Here is a 22,897-nt window from a genome sequence, read left to right as displayed (position 1 = left end):
ACCAAAGACAGTTTCTTTCCTAGATGGGCCTCCGCTGGCTGCCAGCTGCTCCTAGGGCCATAGGCTTCTTCCTCTATGTCTGGCAGGGAGTAGAAACATTTGTAGCTCAACTTTCCCAGCAGTCCCTGAGATTCACTTTGATTGAAGTGGCTGGGGTCACCTGACTACTCCTGAACCAATTGTTGGTGGACAGAAGGAGCTCATAAGCTCCATCTTTGGGGTATGGGAACCAAATGGAAATCAGGAGCTGTTGAAGCGGGTTAGATTCAGAAAGGCAGGCAATGAATATTCATCACCAAAAAGACATGGCTGAGTTTACCCAAAGCTTTGCCTGCTAGTATCTTGTTTACAGATAAGTATAATGAAAACAGGTTCTTCAATAGCAGTGGCTACCATTTATTTGAGAATTTACCATTAGATCTCACAGAAGACAATATGTTAATCACTTCATGTGAATTGCATTATTTAGTTTTTACACAAATGCCTGACATTGTTATCTTCCATCATCATCAATCTTTTTGTACAGGTAGAGAAGCCAAGGTACAGAGAAGTGAATGGATTTGCCTAGAGTCACAAAGACAGCAAATAGTAGAACCAGCAGCTCAGTCCCTGGTCTGTGACTCCAAATCCGTGTATTTAAAGATACCGTACCAGAACCACTATGTTATACATATTGCAAGGTGAGGATTTTCCAACAACAAAGAGTTTGAATATTTTTTCGGGTTTTTCTCAAGAAATGCTCTCCAAATTCCCGGATTCCAGGCCTGTTCTTGTCATTAACCCACCCGAAGACCTTGGGTCTTTGCTTTCTCCCAGTCTCAGCTGCCTCACTTACAAAATGAGAGCTTGGACTCTACAGTCTCTCAGGTCTTTCCCACCTTCAACAATAGCCCAGGGCTCCCTGAGTCTGAGCTGTGCTTGGATTTTTTTCTCCTGAGAGGCAGAAGGAATTTTTTCCCCTGGTAGAGAGATGGCTCCTTTGATAGGCTCTTGTTTTTCCCCTAAATGAAAGAAATATTCAAATATTTTATTTGCTAATCTCAGAGAATTGAAAAGCCACAAACAGTCACACCCGGGGATGACTTTCTGGCGAGATGACGGTAGATCTGCCCGAAGGACATCACCAGGCAGTCCGGGGACTTTGATCTCCACTCTGCGCTCCTGTCATCCAGGCAGGTGCTCTGCCTGAACACCCCCAGCCTGCTGTGCTCCCTGTTCCTTCAGGGACACCAGAGAGCCCACATGGGTCTCCAGTTCATAGGATCAGATGAAAGCGCTAACCCCCTCACACCTCCTCAGCCTCCAGAGGAGGAAACAGTTTAATTTTCAGTAGCTTGTTCTGCCTATTATCTGGTTTTGCCATGGTGTCCTTTCCACCTTTCCGTCTCCTCAGGGTCAGCCCTCCGAGAGCTGAGGACCTTTCATGGTTGAGGGATAGCAGGTACCCACATACGTCAGTATGTTGCTCTGTATTACCAACTTGGTATTACTGCTGAAAGGATGCCCAGTGACAGTCACATCTGAGCTTTCACTTCCTCCAGTTATGTAGGTGTCTCTGTCACCAATCTTGAAAATAGCTTTTGTTTCCTTATATATCACCTCCCTTTTAATTTGGGGGACATTGATATTTTTCTCTCTCTGTATACATCTCCCTTGTGGTTGTAAATGGCTGTGCCTAGCCAGCGTCAATGATGCCGTCAGGGCTTTGGGAAGCTGCGGCTTGGGGGCATGAGATGACACTTCTGATGGTGCCTGGGTGTGCCCGGCCACATGTCGGTCTGCTCAGCCTACTCCACAGGGTGGCCTTGCTAGTTTCTTGGCATCATGTGGCCAACTGTCAGGATGATTGACTACGTTTGTGTTCAAAATTAATGAGCTGCTGTGTCACCATGTGGACCTGCCAAAGGTAAGAGGGTGCAGGGGTCCATAGCACCGATGTAGTGACCCCATGCAAGAAAGCCATGTGGGCAAAATGCTACATTCACATTTCCCTCCGGTGGGGCCCAGCACCAGTTCATGCAATGTTGGTCCTTCATGATGGAGGGCTGTTTGTCCTGGGGTGGTGATGCCTCTAGGGGGTGAAGAGTCATGCACTCTTTCAAAGTTGTGAGAAGCCAGTCTGAGTTCTGAAGCATGGTGCTGAATGTCTTCTTGAGGATAGAAACATCTCCTAAACAGTGTTTTACACTGCCCTCGGTCACGAGAGCTGGCAGGGAGAGGCGCCACTGGCTCCTCGTGCCATCCTGTGTTAGCTTTTGAGTGCATGGCCTGTAGACAAAGGAAGTGCCTGAGGCCACAGCACAGAGCGGGGAGTGTGGATACCTGAGTTTTACTGTGACAACCTTGACCCTCAGGTTTCCCACCTGGGCAGGGAGGCATCTGTGGTCTTTTAGGGCTTTCTGGCTCTTGCTGTTCATTGTGTGATGGAGTGGATGCTCTTGGTCCTGTCTTGGCCACTTTTCTTGCCAATGCTCCCATTCCCTAGCCGCTATGGGTGGTTGCTGCTCACAGGCTGTGGTTCTCTAGGAATCACCCTCTGCCAAGAAAGTTTTGCCACTTCCTCCACCCTTGCATGGGGAGACAGTCCATAGCCAGTGACTGAATAACAAGAAGACACAAAAGGCCAGGTCACTTTCCTCAAGGTGGGGCCGGCCTTGAGGGGCAGTTTGTGCTTCAGAGCATGCCACAGAGTTGACTGCAGCCAGACTCCAGCTGCAACCATGCCCTTGTTCTACCCGTCTTGCTCTTTCATCCCCCTTTCTTGATAATATTTGCTTAACAAATCACATAGATTCAAATCCTTGCCTTAGGTTCTGCTTCTGGGAATATGGTTTAAGACACTTGGTTGACCAGGGTCATGTCATCGGCATAGGTGTGTCTGGAAGCCTATTAGCAGTTGTTGGTGGTGGGTGTGTCTTCCATTCATTCTAGTTATGCCAACCCATTCTCTTTTTTGTGTGATTACCCTTGCTATCTTTTCCCCTCCTCTGGTGTTTCATATGCTTGCAATATACCCACCTGCCCATCCATTCATTTATCCGTTAACCCTCTCATCCATCCATCCATCCATCCATCCATCCATCCATCCATCCATCCAGAGGCTGACTTCAAACTCTCCCATAAAAGGAAAGATTAGGATTCAGATTCTGCCCAGATTGTCCTGCATGGGGCCACCCATCCCTTCTAGGCTGGCATCTACCAGGGTGGATGCCATTGCTTCCAGCCAAGAAGAACAGCCACCCAGAAGTGGGAAATGGCCCTGTGGATCCGGCACTGATACACCTTTAGTCCATTCTCCACCATTGCATGAGCCTGCTTTTCAGAGGCTTGCCACCTGGCCCTGGCCACTGGCAGATGCAGGAGAGGGAGTGTTTTTCACTTATAAATGGTGTAGAAAAAAATCGAGGTGAATTATCTGGCTGCTGCGTGAGTGCTTTATTGATTACAGAGCACCAATCAAATTAGCTGTCAGAAGAGAATGCAGATGGCACCACGTGGAATGGATTTTCTATATCCCCTAATTGTGTTATTTCAATCAGCAGGTCAACACCGCATGGCCTGCGGTGAGGAGTGGGGGCGGGTTGGCACACACTCTCTGGGCCAGGCTGGAGGTATGGGTTTGAGTGTCGTATGTATTTTAATATCAAGATTGAGGGATTAACAAAATGGGCCTGGATTGCTTTATGCATTAGATGGGGGGCAGGGGCAGGCCTTCAGACATGTGCTTATAGGAGAGAATGCCTGCCCCACTCTTAGGGTTTGATGTGTCAATCCCAGGTATAAGGAGAATGAAACAACTGTCTTCCACCTGTCTAAGGTGGCATTGCTTAGCACTTAAGAGCTTATGTTTTGGGCCGGGCGCGGTGGCACATGCCTGTAATCCCAACACTTTGGGAGGCCAGGGCGGATAGGTTGAGTGAGCACAGGACTCAGACCAGCCTGGGCAACATGGCAAAACTCTGTCTCTACAAAAAGTATAAAATTTAGTCGGGCACCCCTGTGGTCCTTGCTGCTTGCAGGGCTGGGGTGGTTGAATTGCTTGAGCCTGGAAGGTTGAGGCTACAGTGAGCTGTGTTTGTACCACTGCACTCCAGTCTAGGTGATAAAGCAAGACACTATCTCAAAGAAAAAAAAAAAAAAAAAAAGAAACAAAACAACAACAACAACAAAAAAAACAGCTTATGTTTCATTATGATCTCAGTTCTCCTCCTTACTAGCTGGGAGCTCTTTGGTGGGCTACTTAACCTTTCTGAGCCTCGGTTTCTTCGTTTGTGCCTCAGGGCTAATAGCTGTACCTTCTCCACAGAAGGAAGGTATTATTGTAAAGATTCAAGGAGATCGTGTATTAAAGGAGATTGTATATGCAACGTGTTAGCACAGTGCCTGGGACACGGTTGGTGCTCAGTAAACGTGAGCTTTTCCTCTGAGGGCCTAGGCCTTTCCTGTAGACCCTTGAAGATTTAGACGGGCTCCTAGGTTACGCTGTGGGATGGCTGGTTTAATGATGGAGAAAGACCCAATTGCATGATTTCTGCTCTTCTCAGAAATTCTTCTAGGGTGGGTGAAGTTCAGATCTGACTCTCCCTCTGATTGGGTGAGATAAACACAGATTTTCCCAAAGACCCAGTTGGGCGGAGCCTTGATTCTCTGCTGGCAGTGGGTCTGGCTTTGTAGCTGTTCCTTGCCTGTGACTCCCTACCCAGTGCCTCCTGGCGGGCTCACTTCGATGACAGCACAAGGCCCACACAATCACAAAACCACTTAATGTTAAAAAAAAAAGAAAAAGAAAAAGAAAAAGAAAAATCAAAGCCCTCATTGGTTTTATAGGCTCTGTGTGGCAGGTTTTTGGATCATCAGCAGTTTGTGATTATTTGTGGTTCTCCCTCTGGGTTAGAGTGTTTCTGTGAAATTGAGAGTTGAGTCTAACAGGAATTTGGATTTGGTGCTCAGTAAAAAAAAAATCACAGGTGCTTTGTAGGCAGCTGTGTAGCCATCCTGTGCCTGGCACCTGTGGGCTCTGAGGGGCACAGCTGCTTCCATGAGGGGGTGGCACTGGCTCAAGGCAATTGATCAGTAAACTCCAGCCCACTAAAGCCCACAGCAGCAACCTGTGCGGCCCCCAATCAAGGACCCCTACAAAGTTCTGGATGGAAAGAATGAGAGTAGGAATAAGGAGGAAGGGTGGGTTAGGTCTGTGGGGCCCCAGCCTTGTCTCTGGTGCCTCGTTGAAGTAAAATCTCCATTTATCAGTAGTTCTGGACCCAGAATGGCATCCCTGACTCATACACACAATGCTTACAACTCTGGGGTCTTTCTGGCTGTCCATGTTGTGGTCACTTGCTCCTGTCATCTCTTAGCCCCACCTGAAAACTTGATCTTTTCTTATGGGAAGTATACTACCTCCCCCAGGATAAAGCAGGTGGAAAGCAAGGGGCAGCAGTAAGACAGCATCAGGGCCCGATTTACCGTCTAGAGAGGCCACAGAAGTTCTTTGGGTCAGAAGGAGAGCCACTCTCATGTCCACTGCCATGGCCGAGCAGAGTGGGTGCATGCAGAGGAGGGGATCTGGAGCCTGTTCAAGTACACAGGCTCATTCATGTGGCCCATCCTTAGGTGCTGCATCATACACATGGCCTTGGCCAGGCCTGTTCAGGTCACAGGAGGAGAGGGAAGAGGCTCAGACCATGTCCTGCTCCACACCCTTCACAAGTGGAGACTGAGGTCTAAATTATGAAATGCTCTTATAAGAACACAGACATACAAACAAGCAAACCTCGATAAGTTCACAGTTCAGAGCACTGAGCTCCTCAGAGAGAAAACTCCAAGGAAATTGAATTAGGAAGGCTATAATCCAGTAAGTCTCTGAGCTCTGAGACTCCATATTTTGAAGGACAGAGAGAGCGATGTTGGGAGGTAGAAGTCCAGCGATTCTTTACGTCTGGTTTGGTGGGAGCCACGGATGAAGACAGGCTGGCTAGGATGCGGATGGGATATTTCTACTCAATGAACCAGAGACAGTTCCAGCGCGTCCCAAGAGCTCACTGATAACCCCCAGCCTGGAGAAACAGGCACTGCTGGGGAGGCCTGAAGGGTGTCCTTAGCCCCTCCTTCCTGCACACAGTAAAATCCTCATGTTCATTGCTGGGTATATACCCAAAAGAAAGGAAATCAGGCCAGGCGCGGTGGCTCATGCCTGTAATCCCAGCACTTTTGGAGGCAGAGGCAGCTGGATCACAAGGTCAGGAGTTCGAGACCAGCCTGGCCAAGCTGGTGAAACTTTGTCTCTACTAAAAATACAAAAATTAGCTGGGCACGGTGGTTGGCACCTGTAATCCCAGCTACTCAGGAGGCTGAGGCCTGAGAATCTCTTGAACCTGGGAGGTGGAGGTTGCAGTGAACTGTGATCGCACCACTGTACTCTAGCCTAGGTGACAGAGTGAGACTCCATTTAAAAAAAAAAAGGAAATCAGTCTATCAGAAATGTGTGCACGCCTATGTTTCTTGCAGCACTGTTCATAATAGCTAAGATTTGGAGGCAGCCTAAGTGTCCATCAACAAATGAATGAATAAAGAAAATGTGGCACATATACACAATGGAGGACTATTCAGCCGTAAAAATGAATGAGGTCCTGCAATTGTAACAACAACATGGATGGAACTGGAGATCAATATGTTAAGTGAAATAAGCCAGGCACAGAAAGACAAATGTTGCATGCTCTCACTTACTTGTGAAATCTAAAAGTCAAAACAATTGAACTCATGGACATAGAGAGTAGAAGGATTGTTACCAGAGGCTGGGAAGCGTAGTGGGGAGATTAGGGGAGGTGGGGATGGTTAATGGGTACAAAAAATATGCCAATTTTTTCTAACTATGTATCATAGTTAGAAAGAATGAATAAAACTTACTATGTGATAGCATAATAGGGTGACATTTTGAAATAATTTAAAGAACATAATTGGATTAATTGTAGCTCAAAGGATAAATGCTTGAGGGGTTGGATACCCCATTCTCCATCATATGCGTATTTCACGTTGCATGTCTATATTGAAACATCTCATGTACCCCATAAATACATATACCTACTATGTACCCACAAACATTTTTAAAAAAAGATCTCCTTGTTCTCTGTGGGCATATCTCCAGCATTAGAATGCACACATCTCCCACAGCCAGCCTCTCACATTGCTGGACCCATGACTGATGCTGACGAGGCTGCAGTCCATCTGCAAACCTGTCTCCTGCTGTTCCTGGGGAGCCAAGCTGCAGGTGGGATGCCAGCAGGCTGCAATGCAGTTGAGGGGCTGCTCAGCAGGGACCCAGGCACCAGTGCCTTTGGCTGTGCATCCTCAGCTTGTCTCATGTCTGCTCCCTCACTTATCTCTCCACTGTGCACCCCTGGTTCACAGACCCCCGGCGTCTCTCGTCTGGACTGTGAGGCTGCCACCTGCTCCTCATGCATCCAGGTTGGTGGCAAAAAGAGTCATAAGTCACAAATGACTGACCACTAAGGCACCAGTGTTTCAAAATAATTTTCTTTTTTCCAGATTAGCAGAATCAAGGTTGTGGCTTTAAATCTCACGTTCCTTCTGCTGTTGTTTTAATGGAAGACAAGAGGTGCCATTCCAGGAAAAGTTAGGGGAATTGCGGCCTCTCTTGCCTCCTTCAGAGCCTGTGGTTCAGAAGTATCCACAAGAGTGGGTTGTGCATTAAAGTAATTAATGCCAGAATTGAAGTAATAATTGGTATCCTGGACTTGAAAACAACCTCTAAGAGGTCTTCTTACCATCAATTCCGCCTCTTCTAGTCCCTCCTCTGCACTGTGGACAGAAAGGTTTTTCTGGAATACAACCGAACACGTCCTCCTCGGCTTGCTTTTACCATAGGCCAAGGCCCATACTCCTTGGAAGACTCCTCGGCATGGTCTGCAAGGCCCTGCACAGTTGGTTCCTGGTCCCCTCCATCCTCCAGGCACTGTGCACGTCCTGTCTCCTTGTCAACTGATAGCCTCCAGGCCAGGGATGGTCAGGTGTAGGTAACAAACCTTTCTACCCACTGTTGTCTTCCTCTGCATTTCAACATCAGAGACTGGAGACTTGTCTTACTGAGTCAGAAAATGGGTAGTGGAGAAGTGAATTCTAGCTTTCACAACTCTACCATGATACAGTTTTGTTTTCTCTCTCCTTGTTTCGGGAGAGCTGAAGCACTGTGGCAGGTTTTCAGGAAGATATTTATCTTATGCTTAGGACCATATAAATGGAGGGGTCACAACAATAGAATCCATGTTGTTATAGAGATGTGAGGTCCCTCTTCAGCTTGCAGAGGCCCTGCATTGCTTCTGAGAAAATAGACCCACGCTAGCAGGTTGGTAAATATGTTTTTCTATTTCTATAGTTGCAAAGAAATCCTCAGACCCTTGTTAATAGACTATGACTCAGAAGCAGGAAGGCAGCCACAGCGATTAAAAATGGCAAAGGTTGTTTGGGGACAGGCAAGTGTTTTGGTGAAGGGAATGATGAAGGGAAAAAAGCCATCATGAGGAGTGAGCTGTGGCCTTTTATGTTTTTGTTTTTGTTTTTTAGATGGTGTCTTGCTCTGTCACCAGGCTGGAGTGCAGTGGCTCAATCTCGGCTCACTGCAGCTTCTGACTCCCTGGTTCAAGCAATTTTCCTGCCTCAGCCTCCCGAGTAGCTGGAATTACAGGCACACGCCACCATACCCAGCTAATTTTTGTATTTTTAGTAGAGATGGGGTTTCACCGTGTTGGCCAGGATGGTCTTGATCTCCTGACCTCGTGATCCATCCCCCTCACCTCCCAAAGTGCTGGGATTACAGGTGTGAGCCACCGCACCCAGCTGGCCTTTTTTTTCTAAACTCATGTTGGTTGTGGGATGGGTAAGGCATGACGTGCTTCCAGGGCATGCCCGGGGACTCAATTCTAATGGATGTTTGTGAAGAGGGACTTCCCTTCAGTGCTGCAAGGCCTGTTGGGAAGTGGGAGAGCATGAGGAGCACTTTGTGATAAGGAGCTTCCTTGGACAGTCCCATGGGGCCCCCTGTTCTTTGAGTTCCTGCATTGCACAGCTCCCTGTTCATTCTCACTTGTTGACCCATGATGGTGAGGGTTTGCCGACAAGATGCTCCCCCTCAATGCAAAGGAGTTGGAGGGGAAAAGTGACAGACATGGAGGGCAGAGAGTGGAGATCTGACACACAGATAACCAGGATCTGACACATAGATAACTAGCCAAAGAGAGCAGAGCAGAAGAAATAGAAGAAATAAAGATATTATAGAAGAAAATGCTGGGCTGAGAAATGAGACTTGTATACAAACTGAAAGGGCTCATCATGCTCCAAGCATGATAAGTGAAATGAGATCTATAACTAGCTATAGCCTGCTATAATAATTTGAAAACAAATTATGAAAAATTTCAAACATACATAGATGTAGAGAGTTAGTGCAATGACTCCCCATCATGTGCCTGTCACCCAGATTTTAAGTCATCAAAATTTTATCACATTTGCTTCATCTATTCCCTTTTCTTCTCTTGTTCTTTTTCTCCTTTCCCTTTGTTTTCTTTCTTTTAATTTTTGCTGAAGTATTTTAAAGCAAATCTCAATACCTCCACATATTTGGTACACATCTGTAAAAATGTGAGTATTTTTCTCACATGGCTACAATGCTATTATCTTACCTAGTAAAATTAACAATAATCTTTGGTATTGTATAATACCTATCCATAATATAACTTCCCTGACTGCAGGATGCCTTTACAATTGGTTTGTCTTAGTTGTGATCCAAATAAAAGTCACTATGTTACATTTGCTTGCTCTGGTGGTTTTAAGATGTTCTTACATTTTTGGACACTCTTTCCTTCAGAAGGTGGAGACTCCTTCCCCTCCCCTTGAATGTGGGCTGGATCTAGTGACTTTCTTTTAACAAAGAATAAGGCAGAGGTAACAATATTTGCATTCCAAGGCTAGGATATAGAAGATGCTTGGCTTTACACTTTGTGCTCTCTTGGAGAGTTCTCTGTTGGGGAACCCAGTTGCCATGTTATTAGCACTCTCAAGCAGCCTGCAGAAATGTCCACATAGGGAGGCACTGAGGCCTCAGTACCAATGCTCCAACCATGGGAATGGGCCCACGTGGAAGAGCATCCAAGCCTCAGTCAGACCTTTGAATGAGTTTGCAGCCCTAGCTCACATTTTGACTGCAAACTCACGAGAGACCCAGGCCACTGTGACTCAGCTAATCTACTTCCAAACCCCTGACACACGAAACCATGAGCTAATAAATGTTTGTTGAGTTTTAAGCATTAAAATTTGGAGTAGTTTGTCATGCGGTGATGGATAGCTAATGGAGTTGTTATTTTAAACTCTGTTTTAATCTACAGCACACCCTTCCTTTTATTATTCTTCTTCCATGCTATAGAAATAGAGTCAGTTGTTTTACAGAATGTCCCACCATCTGGATTTTTCTGTTAACTTCCATGTAGTGTCATTTAACTAGCTTTTCTGCTTTTTCTATTTCCTGTAAATGGAAGTTCACTCTAGAACCTTGATTTGGGTTCAGTATTTTTAGCCAGAATACTTCACGGGAGCGTTTTGTGTATGTGATTATGAATATCAGGAGGTACCCACTGTCTGGGTATAACACATATGGGAGTGTTAATGTTGATCAGTGAGTTTCAGATGGTTGGGCAATACTTTTGAATTTCAAGAATGGAGGGGAAAATTCTACCTACATTGCAAACATGTAGTCAGAAAAACTAGATTACCCACCATGGGATACACTAGGAATATGAGAGTGTTATAACCAATGAAGTTGGTTTTTACATGTGAGTGAAGACAACAGAATGACTGATTCTTATGTACAAAAGTTCAGAGATACGTACCACATATATTTCTTGGGCGAAAAAATACCCTGAGGATAAATGTCATTTATTTGTGAATTCAACAAGTATCTGAGAAACGCCCATGGGCCGAAGCACTATGCTAGGTGGGGGTCAGAACTTGAACTGTCCAGGAAGGAATGCAATTAAGGACTTGAGCATAGAGAAGCCATGCGTGGCATGAGGGGTCAGGTGGTGACACAGTGAGAAGTCAAAGCCAGCAGCATCCATCTGCCTGTTCACTGGCTGGGTCTGGCTATTACTCTGAGCCACCTCAGGTGGTCCCTTCATCAGGGGTAGCCGACTGGAGGTGGGGATGGAGAGCCTGGGGACCCCTGCACTGTGGGCCGAGCAGGCTTGGGCTGAATTCACTGCTGCCGGAGGGCCTAGGCATATGGAAAAGCAAAGAGGAAAGCAGTGGTAGTGGGCAGGCGCAGGATCTGGAGCTGGGCGGGCAGCAGGAAGTAAGTGACTGATGTAAGTGGGTGAGAAGGGGAGCCCGGGAGGAGGCTGTGCAAGGGGTAGTCAGCAGTACTGGTGAGTTGGTAGTTTTCGCTGGGTATGGGTGGGGAGATGGAACCTGCTGAGGGATGGGTTTTCTGGAAGTTTCTCACCCTGTTCCTGGAGCTGGACTAGGGAAGTAAAGCATCTGTGGTGCAGACAGGCCCCAGAGATGTGCAGGGAGTAATTGAGATGTTACCTGCTGGAGTGTCTCCAGCCCTCTGGTTCTGCCCAGTGTCTCTTCTTCTGGGAGTTCTAGAGGGTCTGCTGATTGTGGATTGACGCCCTGTGCAGGGCCATCTTCCTTGGGGGCCCACAGTGCAGACCCAGCAAGGATCAGTACACAGGCCCAGGTTGGTACCTGCACCACACACCTCCCCTTCTTCTCGCTCTAGTAAACAGGTTCAGGGGGCCCCAGGTGAGCACAGACTACCTAACAGGTTTCCTGCTCCTCAGAGCCTGTTTGGGGCCTGCCTGATAGAGGTACCTGGCTCTAGATTGACTTTAGTGGGATCCTACTCTTAGGACAGAGCCATCAGCTCCAGGTGCCTGGTGGGAAGCACACAGGTTGCTTGTGCCTGAGTTCCTGGGGACCATCCTCAGGTTGAGGGATGGGATGGGCATTTATCAGATGATGCCTGAGCTGGATCTCTCCTTCCCTCTGGAAAAAAGGGGCTGGAAAAACTTTTGAGTATCTGGAATCTTAGAAGGAGGGAGAGGAAGGAATGCCAATTTTAGAGATAATTAGAAAATGCTTATTTCTTTTGGAGTAAGTCTCTGACCAGATTGAAAGGAAAACTGCCAGCACTCCAGCAGTGTCTGTCTGCTTCATCTCCGGTCAGCTGCTCCTTGCACCTTGGAGGGATGCTCTGTGACTCAGTAGGCATCCCACTGCCGGCTGGCAGCCCCTCTGTCCTGCTTTATCTTTTTTCCCTTTTTGTTTATTGCTATTTTCAAGAGCATAGTATAAAGATAACTGTGACCCTCTGACTCCCTTGGCCCCCGACTCAAGCCAAGCTCTAAATACCTAGTCTGTTTTTTCCTGCATATGTGTAAACTCCCAGCCTATCAGCTCCCTGAGAAACCTCCCTTCCACTTTCCAGATTCTGTGTGAAAAGAGAACTGGACCATGTGTTAGAGTGTTTGTGTTCCTAGCTTGCTGTGTGGCCTTGAGGTATCTCTTGACCTCTGGTTCCCTGTGATGTTCCCCTCTTAAGCCTACTCTCCTCCTGTGGGATGTGGTTTCTTATGTAGGCTGCAGTATAGATGGGTTGAGACAGTGTTTTGCATCTTTTCCAGAGTGTAGATGACTTGCTTTGTTTCCATCCCTGTCTTCAGGTCAGGGCTCGTCCAGTCGAGTCCTGTCCAGACCAAAATATGAATGGGTTATAATTGGAGTTTCCATGGACGCAGATGACTTGATCACAACTTCCCCAAGAGAGCTTTCCAGTGTCGGCCCTGATATCAGGCAAGAAACAAGTGCCCACCCTAAATTGTGCCCGTTGTTTCTTTACCCCTTTTCTCTGCTGATTCTATAAAGGGAAAATGGGCCAGCTCTCTGCCTGCCCCACATACACACTGCTTGGGATTTCTCAGGCAGAGCAGCATCAGAGAGGCCATCTGGCCCTAAAGTGTTCTAGTCAGGTCCAGAGTCTGCATTCACTCCCCAGGGTCCACCTCCCATCTCTTTTCTTCTCTTGGACACATCCAAGGCATTAAGTGCCCCATTTTTGGTTGTATTTCTCATTCTTTTTTTTGTTTGTTTGTTTCACTTTCTGACTTTCAAGTTCTACTGTGTTCTCTAATTGTTCCAGAAGCCAGACAGATGGGCTGGTTTCTTTAGCCAAGATGAAATTTAAAAATCATCTCAAAGTAAATGGAGGCTCAGATGTGTCAGTTAACTTTGCATGCCTCTCCTCGATGGCTGGTTTGCCATCACAGGAACTTTCTGTTTTTAATCAGCCATCTGGGCCTGGCCATATTTCCTTCCAGAAAGCGTCTAGCAGCTTTGCTGGACTTGATGAAGGACACTGTTGTCCAGGAACAGCCAGCTGGGATGTGAATTCTCTAGACTTGTGTAGGATCAGGAGTGATTTGGGCTGGGTCCGGCATACCAGGTCATCCTTCCCATCATCGTGCAGCTGTGGGATCTGAGGCCTCAGAGGGCAGTGTGCTGACAGGATCACACAGCTGGGAATAAAAGTGAGGTCTCCTGAGTCCTGTCTAATTCACTTTCATTCATGTCATGAAGCCTGACACCGAAGGGGCTTAATAAGACACAGTTAGAGGAAAAATAGTTGGCTCTTCTTCAAGAAGAATATGGAGAGTTTTGATGAGGGAGCACAGTTGACAGATGAGAAATTTTATTTCCTCCACTTTGGAACTCTCTGGCCACTGCCCTAGAAATAAGGAATGGCAGAGTTATATCTTCCCACATGACTTTGATATCTGCCTTCAGTCTGTCCATATACAGGAAATCAAGTCCAAAAAGGACTGCTTCAGCCAGGCTAACCTCACATCAATCTCATTCAGGCTCCCACAGTCAAAGTCAATTTACTAGTCAGCTATCTGAAAAGTGGACAAGCAGTCTATCAGATGGCAGGTGGCCACATTGCATTTTCTGGGACCATGGAACTGCCTGAATTGTCTGAAGGTTGTTTGGTGAGCCCAGAATTAGAGTCAGGAGTGTCAGGTGTCCTCAGGGCTCTTCCCACTGAGCCTGCCCCTCCACTCGAGAGACTCTTTCCTCTCAAACCTAAAGTCAGGTGTTTTCAGAACCTGGCATCTTCCCCTCAGGATTGGGGGGGTGGGGTAATGCAAAGAGCAGGACTCTTTAGGTATCTCCTTGCCTTCTGAATCATATACTCCTGAAATTTTCCTTCTTTTTCTTCTCTTCTCCCTCATTTAGTAAGGTGTGTTGGTGGTGGGTAAATTTACCATTTACTCTGTAGGTGGTAGAATATTGAGGTGGGAGGAATGAATGTTATCCAGAGATCTTGGGCTTGAAGTTAAATGCAGTAACTAGAAGTGGTTTGGGGCTGTTTCCTTTTGAGAAGAGATGAGATGGTAATACAATGTTAGGTGTTGGGGGCATTTTAAAAAGTATGTGTGGAAAACCTTCACAATTAATACTTACTGGGCACTAATTGGGTACCAGACACTGTGCTAAAATTCCATATGCATTATTTATTTAACCCTCCCAGCAACACTTAGTAGGGATATTATACCTGTTTTACAAATGAGGAAAGAGACATACAAAGTTTAAGTGGCTCTCCCAACATCATGCATTGGTCAAGCCAAGATTCAAACCTTGACAATCTGCCTTCAAAACCCTTCAGTTATATGGCTGCCTGGACAGGGTTATGAGTGTGTGTGTGTGTTCATGAATCTACATATGCAGGAATTCATGTGCCAGGCAACCAAGGGGTTGTATGTGATGGGGTTCTTTTATTTCCTTGGTAAGAGGACCCCTCTTGCCTTTCAGGGACCTTCCCCCACCTAATTCCAAAAATTGTTCCTCCCAGCTTCAGCACGTGGCTGAACTGGGCCTATCAGACACTGTCTCCTGGCCTTGGAATGTAGAATGCAGTTTTCCACAGAGCTGTTCCCAAAGGTCGTGGCCTGGGAGCTCATGTCACCCGAGGCAGTTGTTGGGCCGATTTAATCCCGTCTTTCTGAAGACCTTTGACTAGCTGAGCTACACTTTATCCTTCTGGTAAATTCCTTTTTTTCTTTTCTTTTTCCCCTCCCCTCCCCTCCTTCTTTTCCTTCCTTCTTTTCCTTCCTTCCTTCCTTCTGATACACATTGCTCACAATTAAAGAACATTATCTGATACTCTCCCTACCTCTTTTATTTGCTTAGACATCCAGTCTGACTACAGACCATTCTGGCTCTAAGTCACTTCATACCATGTTGCAATTTCCAAGGAGAAATGTACCACATTGAGGACTATCATATGTCACGCAGACTGATTCCAGTTCCTTTTAACAAAGGAGTTTTCCTTCAGGAATCTAGGAATCATATCCTCCTGTCAGTTGCATCTTTTTAGTCCTATCCCTTGATTTGGAGGTGTCTTCCTCAGGAAGCATGAAGTCTGGCTTCCAGGGATAAAGCTGGATAGACTTTATTTACGCCAGCACCTAGTTTCCAAATCGTATGCTAGTGTGGGTCCTTCTGAGAAGGTTTTCTGGAGGCTACTTCCCTGATTGAAGGTACACAGATCTCCAGGCATACTAACTGCAGAGGCACTGACGGGGGTGCCTGGCAACTCTGAGCCTGTACCTGGGAGAGTTTTGCTTCTGCAGGTTCTCACTGTAGGTCCTTGAGCAGTGGGGACCATGTGGGTATGCAACAGTTATTTGCTGAGTGCTCAGAATCTGCTATGTGCTAGTGATGATCCCTGTTTTTGTTCCCATTTCTCTCAAATAGCTGCTCCCAGGCTTGGAACAGTACAAATCTGTTGAGTGGCTGTAAAGCACAGGTCCCTGTAAACAGGCTGGAATACCACGTGTTCTGCAGGTCCTGTCCTGGTGCTGGATCAGGCTGGGCAGCTGCTACTGTCGTCTTGGCCCCTTTTCACCTCACCCTTCTCTCCTTATATGCACAAAGGGCCAGCAAAACCTGTCTGTAAGTTACTGATGCTCTTCTCTTCCTATCCTTTCTCCACTAGACTCTCAGTTCCTAATGGGGCTTCAAGGCATGGTGATAGGTTGTCTTCAGGCCAGCAAAAGCCCCCGTGCTCTTGGCTCCCCGATGGTGCATCCTGGAATCCTTTCCTGTTCCCAGTCTCCTCACTGTCTTCATGACACTGGGTTCCAAGGGTTTATTTCAGTTGTCTGAAACAGGATCAGGATGGCCACTGATTCATACTGAACTTTCCTTTTTACTCTAGCATGGAATGGTTCCAGGATTCAGATGTGAGCAGAAATCTGTGTCCTGCTTTGCAGTCTTCCTGGACTTAGAAGCTAAGATATTGGCTGGGCCTTCACTTCTTTGACCCTGAAGAGGCTCCTTGTCCTACCTCAATCTTGTAGGGCAGTCTCTTCCAGTCCCTGGGCTCTTGGAGAAATTATTCATCAATTGTCCCTTTACAGTTAGCCTCACACCACAGCCCTTGGTGACTGGTTCCCAGGTCTGCCAGGTGGGAAGATGGGTGGAATGTTGATTTTCTCCTGCTGGTCTTCAGGATGCATTTATTATATAGATACAGCTTCAGCAAGATGACAGCTTCAACAATGGAAGAGGAAAACCTTTTTTTTTTTTTTTAAGTTTAAACTAGTGTTCTGGTCTGTCTGCAATGATTCTTTAACCCTTCAGGAAGTAGCCAACTGAATTTCAGCTTGCACTAGGGTCAAGCTAAATCTCCTTATAGTCATTAAAATGCCCTTTGTTGTTGCAAAGTTTGCTGCCTGCTAGAGCTTTTCCGTTTCATTTTCTGTCCTGCTACTTTTGAACGTTGATTGGTCTCTGGGTCCCTGCATCTTCTCTTTGTCTGGGACGTGGTTAGCTCTGGATGTGGGATGTGGTTTGTATGATGTGAAGACATGGTTGAGAATAAAGTGATGGCTCCCCACCTGCCACCCAGCTTTCCAATGCATAGTTAATACACCAACATGCCATGGTCTCCAATTTGCAGCTCGGGAATAATTCAAACATTAACGTAGGAGGATCCAGACTTTGAAAAAAATGAAACTGCTTTTATGTGAAACAGTGCTTTATCTTGCATGTGAAGTGGCGATATGCCTTTCTTAATTTCATTCAGCAAAGAATGGGGGCATAAGAAAGAATTGTTCAAACTGGTTTTATTTTCATTATTTGAAGTCTGATTGGTTTTACAAATTAAATCCCTTCATACTTTTTTGAAGCTGAAGGTGCATTATTCAGCTGGGATCCTTTTCCCACACAAGGGGCTGTATTTGAAGCCAACTGCCCGGCCCCTCTTGAATTTATCCCTTTGTTATTTTCAGTGCACACAATACTAAAATATGTTAAACTCTACAATGGAAAGAAATGGCCCCTAGAGCCACAAAAACCCCCTCTGTGCCTTCTCCTGGCTCATTCATGGGGATAAAGGAAACTGGAATAATTTCAGTAGCAGTAACATCTTCTGGAGGAGAGTGAGGATGGCTGTGCTTCGGTGAGATAAAACTCCCCATAAAGGATACAGATGGGGAAGCTGCCCTTCCTTATGGATGGGGACCCGCCAGCTTCAGGATTTCTTTTGCAAGAGGAGTGTTTCAGGGACTGTGGGGCATGTTGTGCTCAGAGTCAATGGCATCTCTGGATACCAAGTACATAAATGTTCAGCACAGCTGCCTAATCTAGGGTTCTCAGTAAGGTCTTGATATGTGGCATGGCTGAGTTGAGTCATGCAACCACTTTCTAGCCTGGCTTCCCTCGTCTGTGTGGGTGAGGTGGGCTCAGGCACAGGAGACAGGCATAGGGACACTGACTTGCTCATATGGGTATCAGTTCCATATGGAGGAGATGCTATCTGCTATGCCTTGATATTTTCTCAGCTAATAGTAAGCAGGATCACTCAGCGTTCTGGAGAAGGTAAATATAATAAGGATGGTCTGATGGTAACATTATTCTTAGCTGGCTTGATCTGGACTCTGGCACTCTTCAGACCACAGAAGAATGCTGGTGAGGAGTGACTGTCCTTTCACACTTTAACTCAAGAATGACAAAGGTGCTAACAGAATTCCTGATCCAGACCCTGCCCTCTTGCTTTTCCTAAACTGAGTCTCCCTAGTTTCAACAAATGGAAATCCACCTGATGCCAAACATAAGGTAAACTGCTCTTTTCATGTGACTGACTGAAGTTTTGGAGTCATGAAGACAGCTTTGGTTCCACACACACCCCACCCTCTTTCAAATATTACAAACAGCATTGTTAATAACAACCCCTTATATTGATGTAGAGCTTCATCCTTTTCAAACCTCCTCAACCATCATGGTGTTTTATTACCACCCTCCACATTCCTGTGAGTACCCACATGTGGTCCAGGCCAACTCACCCAGAGGTGAGAAGACCTGGTAAAAGACAGGAGTGAAATAGAGGCAGGACTTTGAAGGTTGGTTGTCTCCACCGTTAACAATGTAAATGTGTGGCATGTGTATCTGAAAGACATTCCTCTCCTGAACAAAACAAATCACAGTTCTGAGGAGTGGGTGGCTCGTGGAGAACACTTCTCTGTGTAGAACTGTTGTTTACTGACAGAATAATACTGCATCCTGGTCATAGGCCGTTTTCCCCATCACTGCACAGAACTAACCGACCTCCAACTTGCATCTAAGTTTTCATCTCTGGATCTAGTTTCAGCTTTTTTTCTGTCACGGTCAACACTGTGAAACTTACCACATTCCTAAATACTGTTTAATGATAGTATTCTAAATTTTATATGAAAATGGGAAGAGCTGAGAAGAGCTAAAACAATTTTTTCTTTAAAAAGGAAGAACAGTGTTGGAGGGCTTATACTACCTGATTGAAAGTCTTACTATAAAGCTACAGTAATCAAGATGGCATGGCATTGGCATAAATATGGACACATAGATCAGTGAAACGGAATAGGGTCCAGAAATCATCCCTTACATAGGTGGCCAATTGATTTTCAATGAAGTTGTCAAGGTAATTTGATGGAGAAAGGTTAGTCTTTTCAACAAATAGTGCTGGAACGCCTGGATGCTCATAAGGAAAATAATGAACCTCAACTTTTATTTTATGACATGCACAAAAGTCAACTCAAAATGGATTATAAACCTAAATGTAAATGTTAAAACTATAAAACCTCCAGAAAAATATGAAGAAAAATAGTCATGACTTTGGGATAGGCAAAAATTCTTACGACACAAAACCAAGAAACAGAAATGATGAAACTGATAAATTTGACTTCATGAAATTAAACTATGTTCTTTTAAAGACACTGTTAATGAAATGAACAAGCCACAGATTGAGAGAATGTATTTTCAATACATATTTCTGACAAATATTTTGCATTTAGAATGTAGAATATTCAAAACTCAATAACTCAAAGACAGCCCCATTTTAAAAATGGGCAAAAGGGTGATGTCAACAAGGTGACTGACTACAAGCTCCTAGTGCTCGTCCCGTCCCCCACCAGGAAAACACAAAACAATGAATAAACACCTATATTTCAACCAAAATGACTAAAGGAGAGCTCTGGAGAACAGCAAAGCAGCAGCAGAAATCTTGTAGAGCACAGAAACCCAGGATGGTCATATAGGGAAGGGAAGGAAATGCCTTGCCTCTGCCACCCGATCTCCTTAGTTAGGATCATTTTGGAACCAAGAGGGACTCCTTTCTGCAGGGAAAAGATAAGCAAGAGGATCCCAGCAGCTTCTGTCACCTCCACAGACACCTGCAGTCTTTTCTACCAAAGACTCTTACAGGCTCTAAGCCCAGCTGAAAGATCTCTCCCAAGGCCACATACTGAGTTACCCCCAGAGAGGGAGCTGACACTGTTTCCCCAACCTCCACTGTGCCCCATGCTGTGACTGCATTGTGCCATATTGGAGTGGGAGCCACTGCTGGGGTGTGTCCTGCTCTAGGCCAAGTAGCCATTGTACCCCTCCATCCTTGAGGATAGCACAGCCTGCCCAATTTTGCTGCCACTGCAACATGCCCACCTGGCAGTATACCATCCCTGAGCTGAGCTGCTGTTATGCCCTAACCCCTAGGGCCAAGCTACCATGGAGCTGCTGCATTCTCCCAGCCCAGTTGCTGGTACACTTTTAGGGATGAGCTGAAGTTGTTCCCCAGCCAATGTGGACCTTAGGCCTCCAGCACACTGGAGTAGTTGGGTTCCCCAGTGCCACAGCTGACATGATGACCTATCCCCCAGGGATCAAAAGGCTTCACTGATCCATGTAGCTACACTCCCTGGAGCTAAGTAGATGCATGCCCCTGTTTCTCAGGGAATCAGAGCCTTGGCTGAGCAGTGCCACTCTGCCCTCCAGGTTGAACAGCCACAATCCCCTGCCTACCTGGAATTGGACTAGCAGCCCCATAGTCTGAGCTGCTGAGGCATCCCACCTCGCTGAGGAGTGGAGTCATTGCTGAGCTGCTTCCTTCCTGCTGGTTCATAAGCCATAGTGATAGCCTGCCACTTTTGGGTCCTTGCTGCTGCTGCACCTGGCCTCACAGAGCCTGGGCTACTGCCATGTCCCACTACCCCAGGGCCCAGAGTCACCACTGTGGGGTACCTCATCCCCAAAAGGCCAAGCTCCCACTGTGTCATATGCTATTGCTGCCCTCCTGCCCTGGGGTCAGAACCACAGCCACATCCCAACCTCATGGGCCCCAGTATCTGGGCTATAACTCAGAACAAAGACCTTAGCTTAGTGGAAGAACTGTATCTACTTGTGCCTCAAAAGTGAAACTGTACATCACATCCCAGGTGCTACAGTATTTTCACAGGATCCTAAACCCAGACCCTGGCTCTACAGCTACTCTGTGCACCTGTGCATTAGATCCCAGTGCTGCTGCAGTTGCCAGTGTACCCTGTAAGACCCAACACCAAGAGAGAAATCACCTCATTTATGAGTCCTAACTGTGGGGAAGACAAAAACAGGAGGATCACTAAAGCCTTTGACCTAATACCTATGTAGCCACCATCATGGCCACAAACTTCTGTAGCCCAGACCACTGAGGCACTTGCATTCATCACTGATATTGATCACAATTGAAGAAGCTGCATGGAGTCTACATCCCTTCACCCACATGAAACGAGAGCCACCAGAGCCTGCTCAGCCAAAAACCCTAGGCCCATCTGCAGATGAAAGTCTTCCCCTCTGAAAGCCACTCTATAAAGTTTGAGAGAGCCGATTATATCACCAGATGTGCAGACACCTATGCAGGGATACAAGAAACATTAAAAAGCAAGGAAACATGACACTACCAAAGGAAAACAGTAACTCTCTACTAACTGACCCCAAATAAATGAAAATTTATGAGTTGTCTGAAAGAGAATTTCACGTAATGATCTTAAGGAGACTCAGTGAGATATAGGGGAATATAAATAGACAACTTAATGAAATCAGGAAAACAATTCATGGTCTGAATGAGAAATTCAACAAAGAGATATCATTAAAAAGAACCAAACAGAAATCATGGTGCTGAAGAATTCAATTGATAAAACAAAAAATGTACAATAGAGCAGTGGTCGCCAATCTTTTTGACACCAGGGACCAGTTTCATGGAAGAGAATTCTTCCACAAACTGGGTGGTGGGGTGATGGCTTTGTGATGACATTTCCACCTCAGATCATCAGACATGGTTAGATTCTCATAGATCCCTCACGTGCAGTTCACTATAGGGTTCGCACTCTTATGAGAATCTAATGCCCCTGCTGATCTGACAGGAGGTGGAGCTCAGGAAGTACTTACTCACTCACCTCCTGCTATGTGGCCGGGTTCCTAATAGGCCATGGACTGGTACCGGTCTATGGCCCAGGGTTTGGAGACCCCTGCAATAGAGAACTTCAACAGCAGATTAGATCAAGCAGAAGAAATAATCTGTGAACCTGAAGATAGGTCTTTTGAAATCACTGAGTCAGAGAAGAAAAAAGAATGAAAAACAGTGAAGACAGTCTATGGGACTTATGAGCTACCATTAAGCAAACAAGTATTTGCATTATGGGAGTTACAGAAGGAGAAGAGACAGAGAAAGGGACACAAAACTTATTTAATAAAATAATTGCCGAAAACTTCTCAGGTTTTCAGAGAGATATGGACATCCAAATTCATGATGCTCAAAGGTTCCCAGATAGATACAACCCAAAGAGGTCCTCTCCAAGACAGAAAATCAAATTGTCAAAAGTTTAGGACAAAGGGAGAATTTTAAAAGCAGCAAGAGGAAAGCACCAAGTTACATATAAGGGAACCTACATTACAGTATCAGTATACTTATCAGCAGAAACCTTACAGGCCAGTATAGAATGGAATGATATATTCAAAGTGCTAAAAGGAAAAAAGACTGTCAGTCAAGAACACTATACCCAACAAAGCTGTCCTTCAGAAATGAAGTAGAAGTAAAGTCTTTCCCAAATAAAGAAAAGCTGAAGGAATTCATCACCACTAGTACTGCCCTACAAGAAATGCTTAAGAGAGTTCTTAAAGTGGGAATAAAAGGACAATAATTACCATCATGAATATATATGGAAGTATAAAACTCACTGGTAGAGGTAAATATGTAGCCAGATCCAGAAAACTATAATACCACTGGTGTATAAATCATATAAATTTCTATTATGAAAGTTAAAAGCCAGAAAGTCATCAAAAATAAAGCTACAATGAGTTGTTAAAAAATATACAATATAAACGTATGTAAGTTGTGACATCAAAAACAAGTTGTTGTGGGTAGAGGATAAAAAAGATGGGCAAAAGATATTTGAGCAATTGTTTCACACACAATAACTATGTGAGTGGCTAATAAGCACATAAAAAGATGTTCAACAGGATTAATCACTGGGAAAATGCAAAT

This window comes from Macaca fascicularis, chromosome 6 (assembly GCF_037993035.2).
Source record: "Macaca fascicularis isolate 582-1 chromosome 6, T2T-MFA8v1.1".
Classification (NCBI taxonomy): Eukaryota; Metazoa; Chordata; class Mammalia; order Primates; family Cercopithecidae; genus Macaca; species Macaca fascicularis.
The sequence above is the reverse complement of the archived record's forward strand: the minus strand, read 5'-3'. Positions refer to the sequence as shown.